This window comes from Sciurus carolinensis, unplaced genomic scaffold, assembly GCF_902686445.1.
Source record: "Sciurus carolinensis unplaced genomic scaffold, mSciCar1.2, whole genome shotgun sequence".
Lineage (NCBI taxonomy): Eukaryota > Metazoa > Chordata > Mammalia > Rodentia > Sciuridae > Sciurus > Sciurus carolinensis.
Genome location: NW_025920230.1, coordinates 244,451 through 259,909, shown reverse-complemented (window position 1 = coordinate 259,909; position 15,459 = coordinate 244,451). Strand labels below are relative to the sequence as shown.

Here is a 15,459-nt window from a genome sequence, read left to right as displayed (position 1 = left end):
CTTTTCTGGAATGCACTCCATGCAATAAATTTTCCTCTTAGTACCGCTTTCATAGTGTCGAAGAGATTTTGATATGTTATGTCATCATTCTCATTGACTTCTAAGAATTTTTTATCTCCTCCCTGATGTTTTTTGTTATCCATGTTTCATTCAATAGCATATTATTTAGTCTCCAGTTATTGGAGTAATGTATCTTATTATTTTCTCATTGAATTCTATTATCAGTCCATTATGATCTGATACAACACAAGGCAGTATCTCTATTTTTTTTTCATTTCCTAAGGTCTGCTTTGTGGCATAATATATGGTCTATTTTTGAGAAGGTTCCATATTCTGCTGAGAAGAAAGTGAAACCACTCTTTTGTGGGTGGAATATTCTATATATGTCTATTAAGTCTAGATTATTGATTGTGTTATTGAGTCTATGGTTTCTTTATTAGGATTTTGTTTGGAAGATCTATCTAGTGGTGACAGCAGTGCATTAAAGTCACCCAGAATTATTGTGTTGTGGACTGTTTGATTCCTGAAATTGAGGATGATTTGTCTGATGTAGAGGGATGCACCATTGTTTGGGGCATAAATATTTACTATCATTATGTCTTCATGATTTATGGTTCCTTTAAGCTGTATGAAATGTCCTTCTTTATTCTTTCTGACTAACTTTGGCTTGAAGTCCACTTTATCTGATATAAGGATAGAAACCCCCAGTTTTACTGAGTCCATGTGTGTGGTAGGTTTCTTCCCATCCTTTCACCTTTAGTCTTTGGATGTCTTTTTCTATGAGATGAGTCTCTTGCAGGCAGCATATTGTTGGGTCTTTCTTTTTAATCCATTTAGCCAGTCTATGTCTTTTGATTGATGAGTTTAGGCCATTAACATTCAGGGTTATTATTGAGATAGAATTTGTATTCCCAGTCATTTGGCTTATTTTTTGTTTTTATATTGGCTTGGTTTCTACTTTGAGTTGTTTTTCTCTAAGGTAGTTCCTCCCTTTGCTGACCTCCATTGTTGCTTTTCATTTCCTCCTCTTGGAATATTTTGTTGAGAACATTCTATAGTGCAGGCTTTCTATTTGTAAATTCTTTTAACTTTTGTTTATCATGGAAGGATTTTATTTCATCTTCAAATCTGAAGGTTAGTTTCACTGGGTATAGGATTCTTGTTTGGCAACCATGTTCTTTCAGAGCTTGAAATACTTTGTTCCAGACCCTTCTAGCTTATAGAACCTGGGTTGAGAAGTCAGCTGTTATTCGTATTGGTCTCCCCCTATATGTAATCTGATGGTTTTCCCTTGTGACCTTCAAAATTCTATCTTTATTTGGAATGTTAGGCATTTTCATTATAATGTGCCTTGGTGTGGATCTCTTGTGATTTTGTGAATTTGGTGTTCTGTAAGCCTCTTGTATTTGATTTTCCATTTCATTCTTCAGGTTTGGGAAATTTTCTGATATTATTTCATTGAATAGGTTGTTCATTCATTTGGTTTGTATCACTGTGCCTTCCTGAATCCCAATAATTTTTAAATTTGGTCTTTTCATGATGTCCCATAGTTCTTCGAGATTCTGTCCATGATTTCTTATCATCTTCACTGTTTGGATAACTTTATTTTCAAGATTAAATATTTTGTCTTCCTTGTCTGAAATTCTGTTTTCCAAGTGGTCTAGTCTTTTGGTGATGCTTTCCACTGAGTTTTATATTTGGTGTATTGTTTCCTTCCTAAGGTCTAATCTTTTGGTGATGCTTTCCACTGAGTTTTTTATTTGGTTTATTGTTTCCTTCATATTGTTTTTTTTTTTTTGGGGGGGGATCTCTCTTTGTTGAAATGATCTTTTGCTTCCTGCATGTGCTCTTTCAGCTTATTGGTATTATCATTCATTGCCTGCATTTGTTCTCTAGTCTCATCCTTTGCGTTGTGAATCATCTTAATCATGTATAATCTGAAGTCATTTCCTGACATTTCTTCTAACATACTCTCATTGGATTCTATTAATATAGAATCTAGATTTGTTTGGATCATTTTCTTCCTTGCTTTTTCATGATGTTCATGTATCTTCCCCTCTAGCAATGCAGATCTGGGGTATTGCATATTTCCCCCAGTAGGCTTATAGTGGCCCTATAGGTTTCCAAAACCATTTCTTTAATGGGATATCAATATTAGCAGTGCCCAAATCAGACACTATGCAATCCTAGACCAAATAGACCCTATGGGGACAATAACAACATTGTCATAATAAAAAAAATGAGATCAAATATTATCTTCAGTAAAACAACAGGTTTGCAATAAGGTTTGCAGTTTCTAATGGAGGACAAAGAGGATTCAGAGGGATGTAGAATGTGGCTGTTAATGGGATAAGAAAAGAATATATAGAAGTTCTAGAAAATAGAAAGGGTGAGAGTGTAATCAAAAGAAATTGGATGTTAGCATGCAAAAGAAGAGAAAGAGACTCTGAGCAAACAGGCAAACAAAAGGAAAAGAGAGCAAGAAAAGGAAAGAAATAAAAACTTAAATTTTTTCAATAAGGAGAAAAAAGAAAATCTACAGTATAACAGTCATATATTAATGAAACCTCGCAGTGTTCAGTAGCCTGATGCATGAGACGTACCTGACAGTGAGCTTCAAGCCTCCAGCAGGCTTCTCAGGATGGAATTAGCCCCACCTAAAGATCGGAGGTACGACTTCCAGGATTATCCAAGATGGCCGCTCTGTCTCCGAAATGTGTTGGCAAATGGGGAGCTGCAGCTCTGGGGTGGACATGGTCAGCTGGAGGTCCTGGAGGCAGGATGCAGTTGGTTCAGCAGGGTTTCTGGAGGTCCAGTGTGTTTGGTATGGTTGTGGGATCCTGGATGCCGGGTGCAGTCAGTCTGGGGTCCTGGTAATAGTGCGCAGTCAGTTAGTCTGGGGGTCCTGGCAGCAGGCAGCATTCAGTTAATGTGAGGGCCCCAGAGGCAGGGAGTGATTGGTCGGGCTGAGTTATCCTGTAGACAGGGCTCAGTCAGTCCGGTCAGCGGTCCTACAGGGCCTGACTTTTGCCTCAAATGGTGGCAGACCCATGTAATCAAACCTGCAGGTACTGTAACAGTGAACTTCTTGGCAAAGGCAGGCAGCTGGTGCTCCACTGGTGGTCAGCGATGAGCTTACTGACTGTTGTTGGATGATCAGGAGGTGGACATCATGTGTTGGGTGATGGATAGGTGTAAGGCAGGCAATGGACAGGCAAGAGGCAGGCAAATGGTGGATGATAGACACCTGACAGTGAGCAATCTGCACTAAAAAAAGACATCGATATGCTGGCAGAGTCTAGGTCATCACAGTATACAAATGGGGTAAACACCAGGGGATCAGTAATCAGTAAAAACTGCCTCGCCGAGAAACAGATATGCTCTGCTTGAAATCGGAGTTACAGAGTGACAAAGAATGCAGTCTCCCTCTAGTCTGCCATCTTGGATCTCCCCAAGTTGGTTGTTTTTCAAATGCCCAAACTGGGGGTGGGGTGTTGGGATTGGTGAGAATCACAAAGCATCCAAAGAAACAAGGACATTAGTACAATCAAATGAACAAAAACCATGTTCCAGATATTGAACTTAAGGAAACACAGATCTCTGAAGTTTCTGAAAATTTTAAAACTCTCTTAAATATACTAAGTGGATTAAAAGAGAACACAGACAAAACAAAATTGGGAAAATGATGTATGAACAAAGTGAGTATCAGCAAAAGGATGGAAATTCTAAGAAAGGATCTTTTTCAGTCAGTTTTTTTACCACTGTGACCAAAAGACCTGATGAGCAATTTTAGAGGAGGAAAATTTTAATTGGCACTCAAAGTTTTCAGAGGTTTCAATTTATGGATAACTGACTGCATTGTTCTGGGCCTAAGGTAAAGCAGAGCATCATGGTTGAAAGGTGTGGAGGAGGCCAACTGCTCAGTACATAGCAATCAGGAAGCAAAGTAAAGCACCACTCACCAGGGGGGAAAATATACCCCAAAGGAACACCCCCAGTGACCTTCCTCCTTCTTCAGTCACATACCAAGTGCCTACAATCACCACCCAGTTAATCCATCCACGTGGATTAATATATTGATTAGGTTAATGCTTTTAAAACCCAATTATTTCACTGGTAAACTTAGTTGTATTGCCTTACACATAAATTTTTTGGGGGGATACTGCATATCTGAACATAACAGGAATACAATGTCTGATATGAGAAATGCACTATTAGACTTGATCAAACAAAAGAAAACATCAGCAAACTTGAAGACAGGTCATTTAAAATCAATTAAGAATATTAAAAGAAAAAACAGAGGAAAGATAACTTAAAGGGCTCATGGGATAACACCATTTGGACCAATGCACAAAATATGGGAGTCACAAAAAAGATGAGAGTGGGAGAAGGAACAGAGAGCTATTGTAGAACTAATGTCTGAGGAGTGCTTTTTCTGAGGAAAGAAATAGACATCCAAATTCAAGAAGCTAAATACACTCCAGTTTAGAAACCCAGAGAAGTATATCAATACACAATATAATCAAATTTTCAAGTCAAAGACAACAGGATCTTAAAAGTAGTCAAAGACAAAGATGCAAGAGAAAAGCAACTTGTCACACACAAAGAAATCTGTGTAAGGATTTTATCAGATTTTCAGAAAAGCCCTTGCAAGCCAGAAGAATAGCACATTTCAAGTGTAAAAGTAAAAAAAAAAAAAAAACCCTGACAAACAAAGTATACTTTATTCAGTGAAGTTGTTCTTCAGAAATAAGGAAGAAATTAAGTCTTTCTTGGATAAACAAAAACATTAGAACTGCCCTAAAAGTGGTTCTAAAGGGAATCCTTTCAGTTGAAATGTAAGTACATTAGACATCAAATATAAAGTCATATGAAAACAAAGTTCTCTGGTAAAGGTAAATATATGGACAAATATAGTAAGTAGCTGTATTGTAATTTTGGTGGAAAGCATGAACTCTGAAAATCATAGAGGATTATTAAAAGAAATTAATCCTTATCTGTAAGTTTTGAATTTATATTGTTTCATCCCATGTACAAAGTTGTTTTTTCTACAAATAATTTTTTTGTTTTGTCTGCATTGGGGGGGTGTGAAGGAAAGCAGAATATTATATGAGTTTTGCTTCAGTGACTTTAGTACAAATTAAAAATCCTAAACTCTGGTTAAAATAAAATAAAATAAAGAGTTCTAAATAATGAACAGACACGATCAGGAAGATAATGTTCTTAAGATGCCAGTACTCCTCAATTTAATCTACAGCATCATTATATTCTTTATCAAAATCCAAGCTAGCTTCTTTGCAGAAACTGAAAGGGCAGTCCTGAAATTTATATTGAATTGTTGTTGACTCAGAATATCAACATCATATTTAGAAAAGAAGTATACGCTCTTCCTATTAATAAAATTAACTACAGCACTATAGTAGTGAATAGAGTGGTACTGGCTTGAGGTTGGACATACTGATAAGTGGACTAGAATCAAAGAAGCAGTGAATCTTCATGTTTACAAGGAATTTATTTTTGTCCTGGTACTAAAAGAGTTCAGAGAGAAAAGGATAAATTTTCAAATAATGATGCTGAAACATCTGGGTGACTGCATAAAAAGAATGATGTTACATTCCTGCCTTAAACCATATATTAAAAACCTACTGAAATTCCTCAAAAGTTTCAATGTGTAAAGAGGTTAAAGTATAAAACTTGGAAGAAAACATGTAAGTAAATATTTGTGACTTTGAATTTGGCAGTGTTTTCTTAAGTGTAATAAAAAGCAAAAGCATAGAATTAGTTTGGGAGGCTTCCCTCCCTTCTATTTTATGGAACACTTTGAGAAGTATTGGAATGGCTCTTCTTTAAAGGTTTTCTAGAACTCGGCTGAGAATCCATCTGATCCCGGACTTTTCTTTGTTGGTAGACTTTTGATGACTTCTTCTGCTTCATTACTTGAAATTGGTCTATTTAAATTGTGTATGTCCTCCTGGTTCAGTTTAGGCAATTCATATGTCTCTAGAAACCTGTTGATGTCTTTGAAATTTTTTATTTTGTTGGAGTATAGATTTTCAAAATAGCTTCTAAATATGTTTTGTATTTCAATCATGTCTTTTGTGATATTTCCTTGTTCACTCTGAATTTTAGTGATTTGGGTTTTCTCTCATCTTCTCTTTGTTAGTGTGGCTAAAGGTTTATCAATTTGTTTATTTTTTCAAAGAACCAACTATTTATTTTGTCAATTTTTGTATTGTTACTTTTGTTTCAATTTCATTGATTTCAGCTCTGAGTTTAACTATTTCCTGTTTTTTACTACTTTTAGTGTTGGTCTGTTCTTCTTTTTCTAGGGCTTTCAGCTGTAATGTTAGGTCATTTATTTGTTGAGTTTTACTTTTTCATTGAATGCACTCCTTGAAATAAATTTTTCTCTAAGTACTGCTTTCATAGTGTCCCAGAGATTTTGATATGATGTTTCTTTGTTCTCATTTACTTCTAAGAATTTTTAAATTTTCTTCCTAATATCTTCTGTTATCCATTCATCATACAATAGCATACTGTTTAATCTCCAGGTGTTGCAGTAGTTTCTGTTTTTTACTCTTTCATTTATTTCTAACTTCAATCCATTATGATCTGATAAAATACAAGGTAGTGTCTCTATCTTCTTGTATTTGCTAACATTAGCTTTGTGGCATAATATATGATCTATTTTAGAGAAGGATCCATGTGCTGCTGAGAAGAAAGTGTATTCACTCTTGGTTGGATGGTATATTCTATAAATGTCTGTTAAGTCTAAATTATTGATTGTGTTATTGAGATCTATGGTTTTTTTGTTCAATTTTTGTTTGGATGATCTGTTCAGTGGTGAGAGAGTCATGTTAAAATCACCTAGTATTATTGTGTTATGGTCTATTTGGTTTCTAAAATTGAGAAGGATTTGTTTGACATACATGGATGAGTAACTGTTTTGGGCATAGATGTTTATGATTGTTATGTCTTGCTGATTTATGATTCCCTTAAGGAGTATAAAATGTCCTTCTTCATCCCTTCTGACTGCTGGTAGAATTGGAAATCTATATGCAACAGAATGAAACTAAGCTCAAATTTCTCAACATGCACAAAACTAAACTCAAAATGGATTAAGGACCTCAGAATCAAACCAGAGACTGTGCAGATTATAGAAGAAAAAGCAGGTTCAGATCTTCAACATGTTGGCTTAGGACCAGACTTCCTCAATAGGACTCCCATAACACAAGAAAAATAACAAGAATCAATAACTGGAATAGATTCAAACTAAAAAGCTTTCTCTCAGCAAAGAAAACTATCAGCAATGTGAAGAAAGAGCCTACAGAGTGGGAGAAAATCTTTGCCAATCATATTTCAGATAGAGCACTAATCTCCAGAATCTATAAAGAATTCAAAAAACTCTACACCAAGAATGCAAATAATCCAATTGACAAATGGGCTAAGGAAATGAATAGACACTTCACAGAAGAAGATCTATAAGCAATCAACAATCATATGGAAAAATGTTCAACATCTCTATTAATAAGAGAAATGCAAATCAAAACCACCCTAAGATTCCATCTCACCCCAATTAGAATGGCGATTGTCAAGAATACAAGCAACAACAAGTGTTGGCGAGTATGTGGGGAAAAAGGTACACTCATACATTGCTGGTGATAAAATTATGGCATTTGCAGGCAAATGGATGAAATTGGAGAATATCATGCTAAGTGAGATAAGCCAATCTCAAAAAAACCAAAGGATGAATGATATCACTAATAAGTGGATGATGACACATAATGGGGAGTGGGAGGGGTTAGTGTTAGGGTTAGAGTTAGGGCTAAAGAGGGGAGCAAGAATGGAGGAAGGAAGGACTGTAGGGAGGGAAAATAGGGATGGGAGGGGTGGGGGAAAGGGAAAAATGACAGAATGAATCAAACAACATTAGCCTATGTAAATTTATGATTACACAAATGGTATGCCTTTACGCCACGTATGAATAGAGAAACAACATAAACTACATGTATCCCACTTGTTTACAATAAAAAAATAAATAAAAGAACAGGACTAAAAGAAAAAAGTGTAAGCAACTAAAGAAAAAAACTAACAGAATAATGGGACTTTTAAAAATAAGAATCTTCTGTGATTCAAAAGATATCAAGAGCTGGGGTTGTAGCTCAGTGGAGGAGTGCCTAGCATTTGTGAGGCACTGGGTTCCATCCTCAGCACGACATGTAGATGAATGAAGGTCCATCAACAACCAAAAAAAATTAAAAAGAAAAGATAGCAAGAAATTTAAAAAGATAACCCACAGAATATAAAAAATATTTTCAAATTACATATTGAATAAGGGACTTCCATTCTGAGTATTAAACAAAGAGCAATAAAAATGCTCAATATGCAAAATGAACTTGAATAGACATTTATGTATAAGAGATGTATAAATGGTCAGCAAGCACATTAAACAGTACTCACCATTATTAGTCATCAGGGAAATGTAAATGGAAACCATGATACACCACTTTACACTTACCAGGATGGCTTATATTAAAAAGCCACATGATTATAGATTTGAAGAAATTGAAACTCATACCCAGTGCTAATAAGATTATAAAATGGTATAGGTACATATAGAGATAGTGTGGTTGCTCATTCAAAAGAGTTTTGTCAGGTTACCTTATAACTCAGCAATTATACTAGGTGCATGGTAAAGAAAAATGAAGGCATTTGTAGACACAAAAATATGTACATGATTGTTCATAGTAACATGACTTATAATAGCCAACAAGTAGAGCTAGCCCAAATATCAACCAACTAATAATAAATAGATTTTTTATATCTATTATAGTGGATTACTGTATGTATAATAATATTACTATTATTGAAAAGGAATGAAGTTTTATGCATAAATTTTAGCATTATGGAAATTCCTCAGAAAACTTAGAATGAACACACCATTTGACCCAGCTATCCCACTCCTGCATTTATACCCAAAGTACTTAAAATTAGCATGCCACAGTAATGCAGTCACATCAGCATTTATAACTGATCAATTGCAGTAGCTAGATGTTGGAACCAAACTAGATGCCCTTCAATAGATGAATGGATAAAAAACTCTGGTATATATACAACATGGAATATTATTCAGCCATAAAGAAGAATAAAATTTGCAGGTAAATGAATGGAGTTGGAGAATATCATGCTAAGTGAAATAAACCAATCCCCAAAAAACAAAGGCCAAATGTTTTCTTTGATAAGTGGATGATGATATGTAATGGGGAAGGGGGTGGGGGAAGCTGGTAAGAGAAGAATGGAGTAACTTTGGATTGTTCAAAGGGGAATGGGGAAGGGGTGGGGCAGGAAAGATAGTGAACTGAGACAGGCATCATTACCCTATGTACATGTTTGATTACATAAATGGTGTGAATCTACATCATGTACATAGAAATGTTGTACCCCATTCATGTACAATGAATTAAAATGGTCTGTAAAAAAAAAAACATGAATTTTGAAACATTATGATAAGTCAAAGAATTGATTCACAAAAGACCATATGGTATGATTCAATCTGTGTGAAAAATCAAGAAAAAAAGCTATAGACAGAAAGTAGTTAGTGGTTGACTGGTAGACTTGGGGTAATGTGTTGTGATGATGCTAATGATGAGATTATTTTTGGAGTCAGAAAATGTTCCACAACTGGTTGTGGTGGTGGGTTGAACAATTTTATTAATATTCTAAAAATCACTGAATTATACAGTTTTAAAGTCTGGTTGTGGGTGAATCAGATACTGAACCCAAATCCATTTACTCACCTCTGGTAAAGTCGATAAGTGAATCATGAACAAGTAATTGGAGGGAGGAAAAAAATTTATTCTGTAAGCCAGCAAAACTGAGAAGATGGTAGACTACTACCCCAAAAGATCATCTTGACACAAGTTTCAGGTTCCATTTATCTTTAGACAAGGGGAAAAAAGGTGTGGTCTGCTTAGGAATGGATCAATGACTGGGAACTTCTAGGCACCAGTTTAATTGTCTGGGTTGGATATTGCAAAATCTGGTAGTTGGCAATCTGTTCATCATAATGCCCCTGTAAAACTTAAAATATCTTAGTTACTATTTTCTTATTGTCTTTGGTGTTGAAATGGGAGGAGAGACATTAGGAAAATTTTGGCCAAATCAACCTTTTGCTACCAGTTCTGAACAAACATTCCTTAAGCTACTAATTTGTCTACATGTAGAGTTGAACAGAAACAATCTGATCCAAAACTTAAGGTAGCAAAGGAGACAGATAAAATGTAAAGGCAAAATTGCCAGACTTTTCACCCTGTTTAGTCACCCTTTGGACATCTACATAGGCCCAAGTGAACAGTTAGTGCTTTTCTTTCTTTTTTTTTTTTAGTCATAAATGGACACAATGCCTTTGTTTATTTCTATGTGTTGCTGAGGCTAGAACACAGTGCCTCACATGTGCTAGTCAAGTGCCCTGCCACTGAGCCACAACCCTAACCCATAGTTAGTTTTTTGACAAAAGCAGCCTTCAAGTCCTTGAAAGGTAATATAGGCAAGAGTTATCATCATAAACCCACATGTCATAGGCACTATCTAGAGCAGAGATAGTGAAAGACAAATAATGTATTGATCACTTGTGTGATTTGACCTTCAAAACTGGTGATATTTAAAGTCAACTGGAAGTAAGTGAAGCTGGAGAGTTTAATTAGATGTTTCTTCAGTTACAAATTGTGTCTCAAAAAGCTATTTCTAAAAAACCCACTACCACAACTGAAACAATATAACCAGAGCTACATGGTGCTCTTGGTCTTTGTGTCTCCTAAGTCTCTATATTTTGGACACTTTAACATCTCCTTTCTCCCCCTCCACTTGTCTTATGTTATTATGTTGAAGAGTCTGAATTTGTTGAATATCTTCCAGTCTTTATTATTCTAAATGCTTCCTTGTAGAGTTATGTAACCCGTTTCCTGCAAGGAATGCTTTATAGTCAGTCATATATGAAAATGAGGTGGAAGAGTTTAACACATAAGATTTTATTGAGATTGTGATCTTAACAGAGTATGTGGTTATCAAAATGCATTTATTCATGAAAGTATCCATAAAAGTACTATTTGGACATTTTTCAAATTATGAAATGTTCTGTAACTTTTTCTTTTTTTTTTGTTTGAGGTTTTATTGTTTGAATTATAGGAAATGGTACCTTAACACTAGTAGGAAACCAGTGAAGAACATTGAGGGAGAAAATAGTATCAGGTTTATTCTTTCAAAGGATTGTTCTGACTGTTACATGGAGGTAGGATTGGAGTCAATCACATGTCTGTGGTGGGAGAATAATTAAAAAACCTTAAGTAATTAAGGTGAAATAAGGTAGCAATTTGGATTGGGAGGGTGGGTATAGAATTGGAACTGAACTATAATGAAAGGAGATAAAATTGATGGGACTTGTTAATGAATTCCATGTAAAAATTGAAGAGTCAAAGTTGACTTTCATTCAGGTTTATGACTTTTGCAACTGTATGAGTGTTGATAGCAGTAACTCAGAGTAGGAACTATTGTGGGGGGGAATCTCAGAATGTAGGGGAATCTGACAAGTTTCTTTTGGATATGTTGAGTTTGAGATGACTTTGAAACAGCAAAATGGATTGTGTCTAGAAACTATTGACATGAGAGACCCAGAACTCTTGGAGAGGTTTGATATGTTTATTTATATATATATATAAATAAACTGACTGATATATGACTGATATATATATATATATATATATATATATATATATATATATATATATATATGTCATCAATTTATAGTAGCTAATATTGAATCTTGAGTAACTCCAATATTTAACAGTCAGGCAAATGAGAATAAATAAGCAAAAGAGACTGGTAAGTAGTAGCCAGAGAAGTAGAAGGGAAACCAGGAGAAATTGATGTCAACAAATCTGAAGAGGGAGAGTATTTCAAAAGGAGGAAGTACCACATCTTGCTTCAAGAGATCAAATATGCACTTTGAAACTAAGGTTTATTTTCATAACTTATTAGTCATGTCTGTGGTTCTATATATGATTTTTCATCCTGGATTTGCTTTACTTAATTTATCAGTAATGTGTTTCTATTTTCTCATTGTATTTTTTTTTTGTACCAGGAATTGAACTCAGGTGTATTTGACCACTGAGTCACATCCCCAGCCCTATTTTGTATTTTGTTTAGAGATAGGGTCTCACTGAGTTGCCTAGTGCTTCACTTTTGTTGAGGCTGGCTTTGAACTCAGGATCCTTCTTCCTCAACTCCTAAACTGCTGGGATTACAGGCACACATAATTTGTATTCTTTTATGATATTCTCAGTCAGATGTAGATACATGAGAAAGCAGAGAGACTCAGAGGAAGAAAAAACAACAGAGTTTATATATTCACAGGTCTTAGGGACAGAAGGCACTGCAGTTTATGCAGAGCCACATGAGAGACACAAGAGTGGTCAAGAGGTAGAAGACAGAAACAAAAGGAAAGCATTAGAAAGGAAAGACTAGGCAGGGTGAATAGGAGTGTCTAGCTAGAATAATTTTCCTAAGCCATGGATCACACAGAGGAGGTTTGACTCTGGATTGGTTAGATCAAAGGCATCTTACAGTATGCTTTTTGTTGTCTCTAAGAATTGGCTAGCTCAGGGAGGGGCAGTCTTTCCCCAGCTAGAAGGCCTTTTTAAAGATATTGAAACATCATAATACATATACAGAAAATAAGTATACATACAATACACTCACAATCTTTAGTCCATTGGATGTAAAGTTAACTTAAATTTTTTCTGTTAACCATTAAGATATTTCCAGGTTTATGCTGTTATAATAAATATCTTTGTATATGTGGTTTTGCAGGGGTATATTTTAGGTGATTTCTTAGATTGATTATAATTCCAGAAGTGGTGTTATTTAATCAGAGTATTAGGATATATCTTTATGGTCTTTAAAGTCATTTAGCAAAACGACCTATTTTTGAAGCAAAGGTCATCAGCGTCTTTTTAAATTTTTAAGTTATTTTTACAAATTGACATTAATTATGGTAATATAGATATGTAAATAAGAAAGTAATTGCTATTCAAGTTATTAAAATCCATCTGTAAATATTTTTAGAAAATCTCCTTTCACATATCTTTTTCAATATAAATTTAAATAAACATTTATATAAGTTGGATTCTTTATTATGCTTGTTATGGAATATTCTATGATAATAAGAATAATTCTAGGTTATCATTTTTAAAGGATATATGTTTATTTTATCATTTAAGCTTCAAAGAATGTGTGTATTAAAGTAAAGCTTTTTAAATCCCTTGATATGCTATTGCTGGATGAGAGCAAATATGCATACTTAAGTTTTTTCAGGGGATAGTAACTGGGGATTGAGCTATATCCCCAGACATTTCTGCTTTTTATTCTCCCAACAGGCTCTCACTGCATTTCTTATAGCCCCACTGAATTGCTGAGGCTGCCCTTAACTTGCAATGCTCTTGCTTCAGCCTCCCAGATCACTGGGATTCAGGCCCTTGCATTGCACCCAGTACATACTTAAAATTTCAAGTGCACATTGCCAAATTCTGTAGCATATGGGAATTTTGGGATATTTTTATTAGAAATTATTTTTTCTTCAGTTAATTTTTGGAAAATTTGGTAGTTAGTTCCAGACATCTAAAACTGCTGCGTCTTTCTATTTTTTATCTTTTTATGTTTTGCTTTTATTATGATGACAGAGCAGCTATAGTGGATGCCATTTGTGAATGCCAAACTTCATGAGCCTTTTGTAAAATTTATATATTGGTCTCTATGGCAGCAAAATGGTGGAACACAGGTAAATGACTATAGAAACTTCTTTTCAGGTAATATTTTAATTAGTTTTAGTTTCCTTGATTTTATTTATATATATAATCTTCTGTATTTATAAAATGTTTTGCAGAGATTTTGATAATAATAATATTAAACTTGTATATCAAATTGAGAATTGACTTTTTATTGTGTTGCATCTTCCAACTTATGAACAGAAATCATCTCACTTATTTAGAACTTTAATTTCTTTCATTGGCACTGTAGTTTTCTGCATAGAATTCCTCTTTATGAGTTTTCAGCTGAGTATTTAATTTTTATGTGATTTTAATAAGCATTCTTTTAAATTTTGATGTCCATATGTTTGTCAATAGCATATAAAAATATAATTGATTTTTTTTGTTGTTTATTTTGTGTCCTGTGACTCAGACCTTATTAGTTTTAGATATTTCTTAACAGACTTCTTGGGATTTTCTACATAGATAGTCATGTTACCTCAAATATAAACACAGTAGCTTTTGTTTTTGTTTTCCTTTTTCAGATGTATAGCTTTAGTTCCTTTTCATGATTTATTGCATTAGCTAGAATTTATAGCACTATACTGATTGTACATGGTGGTGAGAGCAAATATCTTTGCCTTGTTTTCAACCTTAGGGGGCACCACTTAGTTTTTTGTCATTAAGTAAACATTAACATAGTAGTTTTATAGATGATTTTTTAAAATTTGCGTTAAGTCCCCTCATTTCCTATTTTTCAGAGGTTTTATTATGAATGGGTTTATTATTGAATTTTTTTCAATTGAATTTTTTATATTGATTGGTAATGTCATAAAATGTTTTTCATCTTTAACTGCTTAATATGGTAGATTACATAGATTTTTAAACATTGAATCAGTTGTGCATCCCTGACACAAACCTGATTTGGTTTTGATGTTTAATTATTGCTTATTGATGAATTCTATATGTTTGTATTTTGTTAAGGATTCTTCATTTACATTCATGAGGAATATTGGTCTGTGATTTTCTTTGTTTTGAGCTTTGATTTTGTATCAGGGTAATGTTACATTTATAAAAATGGTAATTATCTCAACTGGAAGAAATTTGGTAGAGTTAGTGTTAATTCTTAAATATTGAGTAGACTTCTGCAAGTGACTAGTTTGGACCTAGAGATTTCTTTTTCAGGGGGAGTTAAATTGTGAATTTATTTTTCTTAATAGTTATAGGACTCTTCTAATTATTTAATTATGCAATTATATAACTCATATTAGTGACTTGTAGTTTGTGCTTTGTGAGGAACTGAACCATTTTGTCTACACAAATATATTTATGTAGAGTTTAACACAATATTATCTTTTTGAAATCTTCAGTGCCTATAGTGATAGCCCTACTTTATTCCAGATATGGAAATTGGGTTTTCTTTTTCTTTCCCTAGAAGTTTGTCTTTTTCATTGTTCTTTCAGAGGTTTATCTTTTCATTTTGTTGATTGTTTGTCTCTTTTTGTTCTCAATTTTGTTGAATTCTTCATGCTATTATTTTCTTGATTCTCCTTGCTTTGAATTTATTATGCTCTACCTTTTCTAGGTTACTGAAGTGAAACTTATTGATTCAAGAATTTTCCTCTTTAAATATATACATTTATTAATTTGTGCTATTTTT

The 15,459-nt window shown here is 34.1% G+C and overlaps 1 pseudogene; it reads left to right on the top strand.

The window, feature by feature from the left end:
• The window catches only part of LOC124975247 (coiled-coil domain-containing protein 138-like), a 77,295-nt pseudogene that overhangs the window by 43,632 nt on the left and 18,204 nt on the right, over positions 1 to 15,459 (top strand).